The sequence below is a fragment of the Vidua chalybeata genome, chromosome 6 (genome assembly GCF_026979565.1).
Source record: "Vidua chalybeata isolate OUT-0048 chromosome 6, bVidCha1 merged haplotype, whole genome shotgun sequence".
In the NCBI taxonomy this organism is placed as follows: domain Eukaryota; kingdom Metazoa; phylum Chordata; class Aves; order Passeriformes; family Viduidae; genus Vidua; species Vidua chalybeata.
The window spans coordinates 52,826,813-52,841,510 of record NC_071535.1 but is presented as its reverse complement, the minus strand read 5'-3'; positions in this window follow the sequence as shown (position 1 = coordinate 52,841,510).

Below are 14,698 nucleotides of genomic sequence, written 5' to 3'. Positions count from 1 at the left end.
TTCACGCCAGCAACAGCCATAAGATAAAGTCTAGTTTGCCCACATAATACATTCCCTTGCTCTTTTCAATATGAATTTAGAAAACTTACTTGCATAAACTGTAAAAAAGTGGTAGTCTTGTTACAAATCCATAACTGTCAAACAAAAAAGAATTGTTTCTGTATCCTAAGCAGGCTCTACAGAAAGCTTTTTGAAATATCATGTATTGCTACTCAATGGCAGGCAATGTTAATACTTTTTTATTGGTGGTTGTGACAATTGCAGCAATAGAAAACATAACTGCAAACAACTGTGTTCCTATAACCTGCTTGCAACACTCAAGAGAAAACATCATGAAAAGTGTGTGTTGACCCAGTGATTCACCCATAGGTGTTCCCAACATGTCAGCTTTGTGGAGATCTTCATGGATAAAGAGTACAGAGAATCTGGATCTAGCCATTCACATGATTAAAGGATGATTTCCATTTAACATTACTATGAATGGACCTACAAGATGCACACCTGACAGCTGAAGTACTTCAGTCAAACACGCAGGGGTTTTGGTTTCCTGTAGTTTCTTTTTTTGTTTTTTTGCAAAGATTCCAAATGGGACACGGGAATTAATTTTCCTTAAATATAAATATGAGATTTTTTTCACAGTTTCACAAGTTATCCTTGGTCCACTTTTTCATTTGCTAGATGTAAGCTGGTAGAACTGGAAAAAAACAGATAAATGTGGGGCAGATTAGCTAAAATTCAAAAAGTAAGCAACAGAATGGCAGAGATACATCATGGAAATAAAAATATTCTGGATGATATATACTAATCATCACAAAATAAATATATTTTTAAAAAACAAATTACTACTAGAAATCATATTCTTTCTATTACTCTAATTTTATTGGTACAATCAGAAATTATTTACCATTATTTATTAGCATATGACCTGAATAATATATAAGAATATAATAATAGTCAGAAACCAGTGCTTTTCTGAATGGTTTGGGGAGAAGATTCATATACATCATACAGCTAATATACCTTCCACTACACAGTATCCATGTTTGTGTGCCTAACAGATGTAAATCTTGAGAGGCCCTGAACTAAACAATTGTACTGTAGGTGATAATCAGGTAGGAAATATTATGCCTGTAGACAGACATCAAGACAAGTTCCACGCTGACTTATGGCATGTAAAATTGTACCAGCTACAGTGGAGGACAGTTATATGTCAATGGAGTTTATGGATGATGCAAAGCAGAACAAATGTTTGTCAGTTCTAAGTGACAGATTTTATCGAGGTAAAATTGCAAATCCAGAGAGTATGCAAACACTCAAGAACATGCATTTAAGCTGGAAGTATTTACAGAGTGCAAAGATAAAAATCTTGCTAGTGTGTGCCCCTCACACCTTCTCAGCTTTTTAAAACAACATATTCACCATTTGGTGTCAGGTGAATACATCCAGGCTGTGTCTGGTCTGGTTTAGGGAAAGAGATGAGGGTTTTCATTCTGGCTCTGGCTCAGGTCCAGCAGATGAACTGCTTTACTACCCAAATCAGGGTAATCACACATGAACTGCAGACTGTAAAATGGCCTTGGATGCTGGCTGAGCATTTTTTGAGACATTGTTACTTGCTTTAAGCCACCTCTGCTAGGAAACACACTTCGATCTTATAGATGATTTGAGGTAGTTTCCCTAGCAGTGAGGATGACACCTTAGAGCGCAGATTAATTTAAGTCTACACCTATGTGTACCACACACTATAACAAATCTGAAAGGGCAAAAGTAAAGCTGGTTTCAAACAAGTGAATCTCAGGCAGCAGACAGACTTCACAGCTTTGCTTTGCATACAGGGCTTTAGCTAACTATTTTCCTCAAAAGTTTTGTGCAGCCATTGTTGTGTATCAGAGTTTATGCTACCCTTACAGCACGGGAACAATAACATTTCCTAGCTGGCTATAGCAGGTCTTGTCCTCCCCTGGCAGCCCATAGTATCTCCCAGTGACCCTGTGGAAACTGCATTTACATCTTGCAATGGAACAAAAGGGTTTTTATATCAAATGATAGCAGAATTCTTAGAAATTTAGGAAATCCACTGTAATTGTCAAAGGCTATTATAATTTATTTTGTTACAGTAAATAGTAAAATAATTTGAAAAGGTTAGTCCCACTTCTGTGCATTGGAGACATATTATCTCTAATGTTTCTTCTGTTTCTAAGTACAATTCTATTAATATCCAAGTAATAAAATCTTATTCTGTAGAATAGTTGTAACTACTAAAAATACACAGTGGCCATGTCCAAAACTTGGAGATAGTTTAATCATAATAATGAAAAAATCTGATACATTTCTAATGAAAATTTCAAACAAAAATATGGAACCTTGAAGAAACAGGATTATCTGGTGATAATTGTTTGGCTTGCTGTATATACATTATCTTTTTTCTATGAAAGTTTAGGAAAAGCAATTGGAGGAAAGGCCAGACATCTGACTCATTCCTAGAAGAATATGAATGAGGACTCCTCATGATTTCATTTGGTAGGATTGTCACTGGCTGGAATTACTTGCAAGGCATATAGGCCCAACTCATAGGGACATCACTCACATTATTATAGAAATTATTAATATTATTTTAGGGTTAAGAATAGTGAAGGATCCATTCTCTTAAACTTTGTCAGGTAGCTCTCTTTGCAGTTGCAGCAACAAGGTAATCTAGAACATCATTTTAGTGGTTTCATATACAGATACATAAGAATATACCTAACAGACAACTACAGATAAAATATATATTTTTTTGAGGGCACAAAGAAAAGTATCTTTATATCATAAAAATTATTAATCCCTACATATTCCAGTAAACTAAAAATCCCATAAAACACTTTTTTGGAGCAAGTCAAACAGAACAAACATCCACAGTCTGGAAACGACAAGACACACAGTATGTGCATAGATGAAGGAGATTAAAAAAACACTTATCAGGAATACAATACATCAGGAATACTTATCAGGAATACACTGCAAGCCAGAAGGCTGCAAAAAAAGCTTATACAATGAAGCTCATGTTAGCTGTTATTCAGGATACCTAAATTTAGGGAAATATTCAGAAAATAATTAAATGGGGCCTGTATGATTTCAGATTTTTGATAATGTAGTAAATGGGCCTTGTTTATGTAGTGATTGAAGAAATTTCAGAGAGGGTGACTGCAGACATGGAAGGCAAAACTGAAGCAAATAACAGTATTTTTAACAAGTTAAAAATAAATTGTTTTAGAGTTTGTCACATTCCAGTGTTCTTTCTCAATTCATGAAAACACAAAGAATGTTAGCACAAGAGGAATTTTTACAGCTAAGAGGACTGAATAGCAAAGGGGAACTGAGAGGAAGTAGAGTGCAAAATATGACTGAGGTGTAACTGAAAGAAAGACGTGAGAAAATGCGGTAAGGATTGATTAGAGCAGACCACTGATCTATAAAATCCTGAACTTGTAAAGGAAAATAAGTATTAACTTTGTACAAAAAAACAAAGTGCAAAAAGAGTCGCTATAATGCTACAGTATCAGCTAGTTATTCTAAAACTAATGAAAGCACTTGAGAAATAGTGATAGGTGTCAGTACATAGTCTGACATGTCTAATGCTGTGGTCTTTGCAGAAAAAGCCAGTGCTGCATATTGACTGATACAGTGTGCTACAAACTATTTTTTTTTTCCTGTATGAACATCACTGAACAGGGAACAAGTCTCTTGAATTCCTTTTTTCCAAACTTTCCTTATTTCTGATGTCATTTAATATGTCTGATATGACTGCAGCAGTATTAGTTGGATGGAAACACAAGGAATGTCTATGCTTAAGTGAAGTGCAGGTCTGGGCCTCACCAGATAGCAATTCAAACCAATTTGCTTTCCTCATGTTCTGAGATTGAAATGCTGAGAAAACTTGAGCTTTCTCTGATGCAGCAGCCTTCAAGGGCCTAAGAAAGAGAAAACACAGATGCTATTGGGAAAATTATTTGTGTATTTAGTGTCTAAAGCAAAAAGTAATCAAGAAAAATGTAACACAAAATAGAAAGTAATCCAGATTGCCAATTCTTTTTGTGCTTTTTTCTTCTTATAAGCAGTCTAATGTCAAAATCCAAACATACATTAATGTTTGAAAAGTCGTTTTTCTCTGAGATGAACCTAGAATTCCCTAGGCAGCAATGCAGTGTGACTTGTACGATTTACCTCCATTGCAAAAGTAACAGTAAAAGGCTTTGAACAATTTACTGACTCCTTGCAAATACTTATAAAGCCCATTTCCCATTTTCTGGTGCCCAAAAAGTGGAAAAATCTGAGGTCAACTTGAAGAAGCAAGTCAATTCATATAGTTGCTTAAGCTGGAAGTTAAAACTTTTTGGAACCCCTTTTTCTGTAAGTTTCATGGACATCATGAACAACACCACAAAACCGCTGAGCTTACAGCATTGGGAAAGCATCAGGGAAAAAAAGACAGATGTTGTCCTGCCTGCCACACATTAGGATCATGTTATCCTCACTGTTAAAATCCTCCACCCATTTAAATGACAACCTGAAAGTGGCAACCCAAGTGTCATCTTCGTTTGGTGCCATTTATTTAGGATAATGAAAGCATTTTTGAAATATCTTCCTAAGATATTCTAATACTAAGAAATATCTTCCAAACTGTGGTCGGGAACTTTCCTATCTGTGGAATGCCTAGAAGTGAAGAACATATGTTAAAATACTGCTATGCTAATGTGCCAAGGAAATGATGTCACACCACACTACCATCTAGATATCCAGCAGATAACAGGAAGGGTGGTCTCATGAACAGCTACTGCTCTTCAGCTGCTGTTTGTTTATATTCCAGATCTCCTGAAACAACAACCTTAGCATACAATATAGGCTTGGCTGACTAAGGAAACACTGTTATGAAAGAGCCTTTCAGGTGACTCCTGATATTTGTTCTGCTTTCTAAAATGGACGAAAAAAAGGAAAATATTTTCCTTGGTTTTATTACTTATATTTCCTATTTCCATCATCATGGTTAGCATATGTGGACACAGCTATTATTTTTATGTGTTTTTTTATCACAGTAAGAACTGTATTCAGGAGATGTAGTTATGAACAGGACTGGACAGAAGGATTACTGCAACTAATTCTCAGAAGAAAAGATGTGTAATTGTTGATCTATCTTGACTTTGTCCTGTTGGGGATTCACAAAAGGAAAAGAAACATTTTAATAACATTTAAGTGAATAAGACGAAAACTTCTATGCTTGCAAGGCTCAAGGCAAGAAATAAAATAATACTGTCCAGCTCTTAACATAGTTTAATATTTAAAACACTGCCCTTTTTGTTTGTTGAGTCAACAAAAATTAATATCAATGAACTTGACATCAAATACAATGATGTAACACTTAAATAACATCATGATCTCAATGTATCCAGGAGGCTAAGGAATAAAATTCGTTGCTATCCATGGCTAAAGCATTTGCTTTTTTTCTTGGCTCAAAAAAAGATTCATGGATTATGCATACTCACTTTTTCAGTGGTGCATTGATCATTTAATACAAATGCTTTTCCTGAAAATTGGGCTGTTTTCCAGACTGTAAATTAATCTTCCAGCTTCACAATTAAAGACATCATGCTGAAGAATGAGGTAGTAATGCTGATTTACATTCAGCAGTTGTGTGACTCAGAGATATGATGTACACTATCTTTGCCTTCTCAGCAGAAGCTGCAGGCAGTCTCCAAAAAATCTTTGTCCACCAGGTTTGTTATCACTCTCCCTGAAACACCTGTAATGCTTCAGATAGCAGGAAACTTGCTAATATGAGAAGTAGTTTCCTTCTTTACGACCTGTTATAAAAGCCAATTAAAGTCTTGTTGATAACATCAAATTGAGAGTCTTGAAGACATATTTATTTTACTCAGGGGATTGTCACACCAGAGGCAGAACCTGGTCCAACTTTCTTTTCCACTACAGCAAATAAATCCTTGCCAGAAACAGCTCTTCTGAAAAGGTTGGCATGTATTCATCTTCAGCCCTATTCAGTTCTGGATCTCACTATAGAAACTGCCACCACATGTTAATTATAGAAAGCCTAATTCTGTAAATGCTGCTGCCTTTGGAATAGAGGCAGAACTTGACCGGTGTCTATCATTTGAAAGAAAATGGAAAATGCTCCAAAAGCCACGTGTGAGAATCTATAATAGATGTGTAAGGACTTTCAGCTGTGACCTCTCCACCTAGGGTGTCTTTGCCATTTAAAGTGGAGACCTGCTGCTCTTTAAAAATAACCTAGCAGCTTCCAGGTTCAAATCAGAATAGGGGAGGGGTGGTAGGAAGAAAGATGAACAGGAGAGTACCAAATCCTCTGGTCAGATTGGGAATTCCCAAAGTCTAACTGCGAGGATTGCAGAGTTATAGGCCAGTGAGGAAGATCTCAGAACAAGTTGCTGGTAGGGATTTTTTTTTTCTATTTCTCCTCACCTGGGAGACCAAGATTTCCAGACCTGAGGCTCTTTAGATAGAAGGTGAAGGAAACTATTGCCAAGCTGGGCCGATCTGGGAAAATGTAGCAGAATTGCCTATTTTTCACAACCAGCTCTGCTTCTGACATCTGGTTCAAACAAAGGCACTGCAAACGCTTCTGCTGAGGAGAAAACTGCAAACAAAATGAGAGTTCAGCTAATTTGAGCATCTAGGTGAAGATGCCCCTGCTCATTGCAGGTGGGTTGGAACTAGCTCAGCCTTAAAAGTCCCTTTCAACCCAGAAGTATTAATTATTTTAAAAGTGTGTGGTAGATGGTTTAACTATATTGAACTTAGACTGTAACTGCTCACATACTCTCTAGACAGATATTCAGTATGTGTTTTTTGATAACTATGTTATCATAGAACCAGAGAATGTGCTGAGTTGGAAGGGAGCCATCAGGATCATCGAGTCCAACTCCTGGCCCTATCTATCACCATCTAAGTCTATGGTCTTCATAAACTTCTAGAATAAATAACCAATCTTTCTTGAAACTAGGAATGAGCAAGGAATACATTTATGGCTTAGTCCTCATAGATGGTAGAACATGTGGAATTTCAAAAGGTTATAAACATTTTTTAATTAATTCCTCAGAGTTATAGGAAGTCTATCAGTAAAATTGTAACTCCCACTGAATGAGTAGTATGCTTTCACTTGAAAAAATAAATACAGTTGGAACTGCTATATAACTCAGAAACATTCTATGCCAACACAGAGCCCTTCTTCTTTTAACCTCTTTCACCCCAAAACTGAAGGAAATTGAAAGAAATGTTTAAGGATTGTAGGTATTAAAACACCAAAATCACATTCAGCTTATTAAACCTCTTCTTCACTAAGGTTTAAGATCCTGATGAATAGCTCATCACTTGTCTGTAGTTAATATACTTCTGGTGCACTTTGACATAATTCTAGAAAGGACAAATGAAACTCATAAAGGCTTTTGGTGCTTAAGAACAAGTATTAACATAATTGCTCTAAAAATATTTAAAGGAGCTGAAGGTCATTTGCTGACTCTTCGTGTCTAAGACTATAGTGCAGTTGGCTTTTGTCTCTTGACAATGAACTGATCAAAACTGTTGCAATATCTAGATATAAATGTCTGCCACTGCTGTGAGGTTAGGGATTTATCACATGATTTTCCTTATAATTTCTTGGGTTTTGAGATTTATAACTCCATTAATCATCCATTCATATTCATGCAGTAGATTTGCCATCATGTACAATGAGGTTTAATTACTAGATTTTTTTTTCCATTTGTGGAAGGGACAATTCAGATTATTTTCAGTTTTTAGAAAATTACAGCATTTAGATTAGAGACCAACATACAAACCCTTACAGATATCTAACATTCAGAAGTCTCTATGGAATACAAAAAACCCTATAAATAAACTATTATTTTAGTTCTGCACAGTCTTGCATACCTGTTAAGAAGCACTGATGAGCTAATAGATCTCTCACACACAGAGATTTCTGTTTCGTGCTAGATAAATTCAGAGTCTATGCAAAGGATGTTGGATTCAGAGGTTTGAAAAACAGCCACTGCTCCCACTAAGATCATTAGAAGATCTTGGTATTTGATACTTTACAAAATCAGGAACTTTAATGTGGGGCTTTTTGAGGCACAAGAACAACAGGGATTCCTGAACAGCACCTTTGAACTAGTTACAGCTAATTTTTTCAGGGGCAAATTTTGCTTTCAGTATGTATTAATTAGATTCTTAATGCTAGTATGCATATAAAAATATATTTCAGATCAATGTACAGGGAAGAATTTCCCTCCCTATGCATGATGAATCTTAATTGCATTCTCCTCCAAGTCTTAGATCTCCCTGTAGGAGAGCTGCAATCACTCATTTAGATTGGAGAAAGGACCACTTATCTGAATGCGTTTCATAGCAACAAAATCCTGTCAGATCCAGTCAATAATGCTGCCACATACTGGCCTAAGGAAATACAATTTTGTATAAACAAAAAGACACATTTTAGACAATATGTTATATTCAGTTGTAAGGGAACACAGGTCATGGTATGTGGCAGTTATTCTTTGCTTTCCATCATCAAAGTGCTTCAGAAGTAAACTAATTAATCCTCTAAGTAATTAATATTAATTATTTAGTGGATGATAATTATGGTATTCTATTGCTTTAAACTAATTAGTTGTAAATGTTTTAATGATATGCTATAATGTTTTATATGCAATTGCTATGGTCTGCTGGGTTTATAATGTGTATCTTATGATATTTACTCCCAAATGGTCCACTGTGAATTTCTCCAACCTGCAACAGATGATCAGATGAAAGCACACACGGGTTACAGGACCAGGTTCACAGCAGGGTTCATCTGCTAGGATTGCCATTACAGTAACTGGAAGCCACAGCAAAGAATAAAGTATTTAGTCCTCCTTACACCACGCACAGAAACAGTGAGAACTTCAAAATTAGGGGCTTGAGCTCAGTGTGGTAATGCACAGTATACCTGAGCAGCTGTGCAAGGATGCCCAGCAGCCCTGTTCTTGCTGTTAATGAATGCTGGACATAAATCAGCTTTAGGACTTAAGGATATAAATTCATGTGAGCTTTCTTTCTTTTTCTTAAATCCAGGAAGAGCAATTGCTTTGTACGACTCAATAAGTAAAGAAAGAGAGACTCCCAGTCAGCAACAGGTATGAAGAGCTATCTGAAACTGAAAACCAGAACATCCTGTGTACCAAGAGGGAGGGCATTCTCTTGCTTGGATAGAGATAAGGGCTACAATCCTCTTTGTCAAAGGGGAATCAAACTGTGTCTCCTACATGCAGCAGGAACCCTCTTACCCCTGTGCCTTCCAGGCATGCTTTCAGCAGAGCTTTTCCAGTGGATTCCATCAAGCGTTTTCTGTGGCTGAGGTGGGTACTGAAGTGCCTTTTTTGTGATCCCAGAGAGGCTTTGGGATGAGGAAGACACTGAGCTGCTCAGCACTGCCAAGGCTAAAGAACATCTAAGCACACACTGGAGACACTGGCAGCTTTTTGCCTTTGACTATTGCTCTGACAGTAAACATCTTAGCAGCACTTGAACAGCAGTGGTACTTCAACAGCACAAGGAAGCCAAGTATTAGCTTTAAAGTGTGTTTCAACTAAGAAAAGCACTGTGTCAGAAATTACTTCATAGGGCTCTGTGTTTTGTTGTCCCCCAGTGACTCTACATCAAACCCAATGGGCTTGCTAAAAAAATTTCAAAATGTCATCTCTAGCATACAGAATACCCAAGATCTGAAAGACATCCTGTGTTCATTGTACTTCTTGCACCATTAAAAATAATAACTTTGCAGTTCAAATCTGAAATTTCAATTTTTGATGTAATGAAATTCAGCTCAGCTTACAAGAAAGTCACTGGTTTAGTACCAACTGTAATAAAAAGCTGGATTCCCACTGCAAATCAAACATAAAAAGTCAAAACCCACAAGGCTACTTTTTTTTAAACATACATTTTGAGTATCCTCTTCAAACACAGACTTTCACCATTTAACTTACTCCAACATAAAAGAATTGTCACAAATATAATTTAATATGAGACTGAACCCAGAACTGTTGGTTACTATATAAAGAGTACAAAAGGAATTGATTTACTGAGTTTGCAGCTAGGTATGGCAATGCTTCTCTTTCACAGATTATAGCCTTTTAAGTCTAGAAAAGCCCATTTTAACTGTGTACTCTAACCTATTTCACACTAGCTGATGTTCATGCACTAGTTCCAGCTTCATGCTTGGATGAGGGCAAGACATTTTCTTTCAGAAATATATCCAGTCTTGATTTTACTCTTTCCTAGTGATGAAAAAATATAGAACTCTTTATAAACTGCTTCCTTTTTTAGTTATCCTCAACATTTAAATATAAACAGAATAACATAACATTCTCAGCATTCTCTCTCTTAACTTTTAGCCTTTTGGTTTTCCTGGGCTTTACTGCCTGACTAAAAATCCTTTTCTTAGGAAATGCAATGCTTTAATTATATTACTGTCCTTTAAGTCTTTATAAATAGAGTCCTGCATCAATGTGGTTATTTTGCCACAGATCACACTGTGAGATGTCTGGCCGTTAATTTAAACTAACAGAACCGTCATGGTACTACCTTGGTTTCAACCCTTGGAATGTCTGCATTTTTCCAGTATGTATTAAACAAATCAGTGCTAACCATCCAGAAAGTTCTTTTGCTAGCTACTCTGAAATTCAATTGATTAAGGTTAGGTTTTATGACATAGACATTTTTATAAGGGAAATAGACATTTTTATAAGGGAAAGCATGTAATCACTATTAAGAAATGATATATCTATCTATTTTTATATATCTGTATCTATATCTATGTATGTATAAAAACCCTGTAACTATTTAGAATTTGTACCATGAAGATCAATGGGATTTTTACAGCCACAGCTCTAGCATAAGCAGAGTATAGATGTGTAAGTGACACATAGGTATAACCTAAAAACAATACTTTTGGGTGATTCTTTATTACTTTATTGTTTTTCAAGAATGTCCTATTCAATTTTTTTTATCACTTATCAGTATGTCTTCAAATACTGTATGTTACCTGGAGCTATAGCAGTGAACTCTGTCAACCGAACATTTTCAGAGAACAGTTTTAGATCACTCTAATAGCTTTTAAGAGGCTGTGTAAGTTATGGTTCTGGTCATATGATAAAAATAAATCTGAGGTAGACAGTGCCATCAGTTGTCTATAGGTAATTTCTTGCTTAAGCTCACAAATGCTGGCATCTGTTTTCTGGAGCAGCATATGGAAATCTGGATAAGTTCTCCTTGCCCACCTACTTTGAAACAGAGTTCAATTAACTTAGACTAAGTGAAATGTAAAATAAAATTCTAATGTAATTTCCAGGGGCTTCTGGTAAGTGTTCAGTCAGTCAAGAATTTGGACCTTTTTTTCCCTTCGGATGTGCTCCATGAAGAATCATAAAACAAACTGTTATGCTGGCTATGTTGAATATTAAGTTCTCCAAAGAGTTGCTGCCCCCTGAGAAATTAGCATCCAAAGCATATCTGAAATTCCAGAAACATGCTTCTAAATAACCTTCTGGACTTTTCACATTGTCCCTTCATTAGAGGAGTTTAGAGAATAGACTGTGCATTTTAAATTTATCTGTGAAGAAACACATCACAGAGAAACTTGGTTTTTCTCCAGATTTTGACTGGCATTTGAAGAAACTGGTTATTAATGAGATGACCAAACCAAATGAATGATTTATTAAAGAAATATGGATATTGATCTAGCACCAATATCCAACTGTGACGGACAAAAACTCTCTAACAGTTTTAAAGTTAGAAAGTGTATGTTTATTGCGACACCGGGCAGCGTGCGGGATAGCTCCCAAATACACACTGCGCCTTTCAAATGATTACAGAGTCCTTTTATCCACACAAGAATTGAATATCCAAAATACAAATACATATTCTTCTTTTTGGTACATCCCATTCCTTGCTTCCTGTGCTAATAATTTCAAAAGCTATTAAGCATGCTTAGTTTGTTCCTTGAAATGGGTCGGTGGTCCCTTTCATGGGGAGGGGTCCCAAAATGAAGAAGTAAATGAAGTCTTCCTCATTCTGACTTTTCTACCTTTTCAATGTAAATATGACAAATGAACCTTGGTAGAACTCCCATTCCTTGTCTTCAATTGGTTTCAGAACAGAGGAGGCCCACAATTGTCTTATGCTCCTAAAAGCTATTTGTCAGTTTCTATATTCTCCATTACAAACCCAGCTAACTAAACATTGTGTTGACAAGCAATCAATTATTAGTTAACTACTAACTCTTAACTTCATCAAGGCCTACTTACAGAATCCCTTTATTTTAATTAGTAAGGCTTATCTCTAACTAAAATCTTAGCTCCTCTAAAATCTCTAAATCTCTTAAAGTTTATGTTTCATGAAAGCAGTTGAAATAGCTGATACCCTTCGAGGTACCAGCAGAAAAAAATCAATGCAACAAGAAATGCTGGTAAGAAATTTCAACTGCTCAGCATAGCCGTTGTTTTATAATAAATATTATGTCACAGTTACCTCATATCCAACTTATGGGAAGCTCATCTGATCCTTAAGTTAGTATAGAAAAACACAGGAAAGGGGAGAAAAAGTTCCCAAAGTTTTTGACTCTTCTCATTATGAAAGCCTGCACCTCACATTGTTGTGATATGACCTTGCAAGATAAGGAAGTACTGTGCAGCTGTGGGCTGTAAATGCACAGATTATATATGGGTTTACCTGCAACAATGGATTGCTATGATAATTCTAGCAACTGCAATAGAGGTAATCCATACTTCTAACATTCTGTAGTGTGGCTAGTGGAATTTCTTCATTAACTATATTATTTTTTTATAAGCTTACTACTTCAGCAATGTAGCTGAGCTGACCCCAACATCATGGTCCTCCACAGCAAATACTGGAATTTGTAAGAAATTAATAGGAGAAGCACACACCTTTCAAATGGGTTATTAAAATGGACAAACTGAAATTCGAACATTTTCTTTATATGCAGATAGCTTTTGTTCCCTAGTCCTGACTGCCTTAATCAGCCTGCTCCTTCCCGTCTTCCAGAATCACACTTATTCAAATTCGACCTCACTCCAAACAGCTAGACCAGTAAAACACAAAGTATTTTTGTAAACTTGGCTCTGTAGCTGGCTGCTTTTCATTCTCATTTTCCCAGAAATGGAGTGCAAATCACTATCTCTCTTTGCCACCTAGTGGGAAGCCTGATTTTACAATTGTTTTTGAGTTGCTTTGCTTTAAAAATACGATTATGGCATCCTACATCAACATAAAACTTGGAAAGGATTTCTGGTGAGCCTTCTGAAAGCATGATCAAGGTGTGAAGCATGCCTAGAGTCTCAGTTAGAGAAAAAGTTACATAAAGAAGGATTTGAGATATTGCATTACTGTTCCAAAGGTAAATGTCGCTTTTGAAATAAATCAGATATTTTTTCAAACACTTACATAACAGGCAGTACACAAGCATGATTCATTTCTGCAAGAACCAAAAATCTTGGCATACTTATTGACATTGTTATGTTTGCTTGTAGGTTCCTCTACTCTGAAATTATGTTGGAATATTGTCAGGTCTGTCCTTCTTCAAATTATATATGCATGTAAAATTGATACAGACATAGGTGAGAAAGAGTGTTAGGATTAAATTAAAATTTCTTGCATTATTAGGGAAATCATGATGTTGCTGATCTATGACTTTAAAGAAAGTCATAAAAAACCAAACTCAAGTTTTTCCATGTATCTGTTAATTAAAATACATCACTTTCCAACTGAGCCAACATAAGATATCAAACCCTGGCAGCTGTCATCAGTGCCACAAAGATGCAAGCAATAAGAACTCAAGTCCTGAGCAGTTCTATCTCCTGCTCATGCTTTGCTGAGACACCAGTTACTTAAGCCAACAGCAATTTTTATTTTTCCCATGACTGGAATTGAACTGTTTGCAAATGGCCCAACATCAACTGAACGAACTGAACTTGTGCTATCAGTACTTCAGAATATTTTTTTCTTAGTTTAAAATTTCATATATATTTGATCTTTAAGACATGTCACCAATATATTGCAGCACTAAAAGCACAGGTTCCTAACAGCTGAGCATTCTCTGCTTCTGGATGGGCTGAACGCACAACACAAGCTAAGGTAAGGACACAGATTTGAGCCACATGACTGCAGAGGTTGACCTGGCAGTTTGACTCTGGTGGCCTCAACTGTCCCAAGATGTATCTGTGCAGTCTTAGCCAGGACAGAAGCGCAAATGCAGTGCAACAACACAGCATTGCACTTGGGGGTTATACTGTCGCAATAAAAGCAGACAGAACTCAGTTTCTTCATGCAGAAGAGCCAATTCTTTTTTCACATATCTCATATTTATAGGAAATAACAGAAGGCACAGTTTTAAATCCAATTGGCAAACAATACTCCGAAACTCAGTTTACTTGTTGTAAATGGCCTGTATATATGTCCATCAAACCCCACTATTCCTGGATAGTTTACACATTTTGTTCACTGATTCCCATGGGATAGTTTTCGTCTTTTGACAGGTGTAAACCTATTTTTCTTTACCAGAATAGATTGTTATGCAAACTCATTCTCATTCCTGATTCTTTCTCATAGGAACACACAGACTAGCTGTTAGCTGCACCCAGCC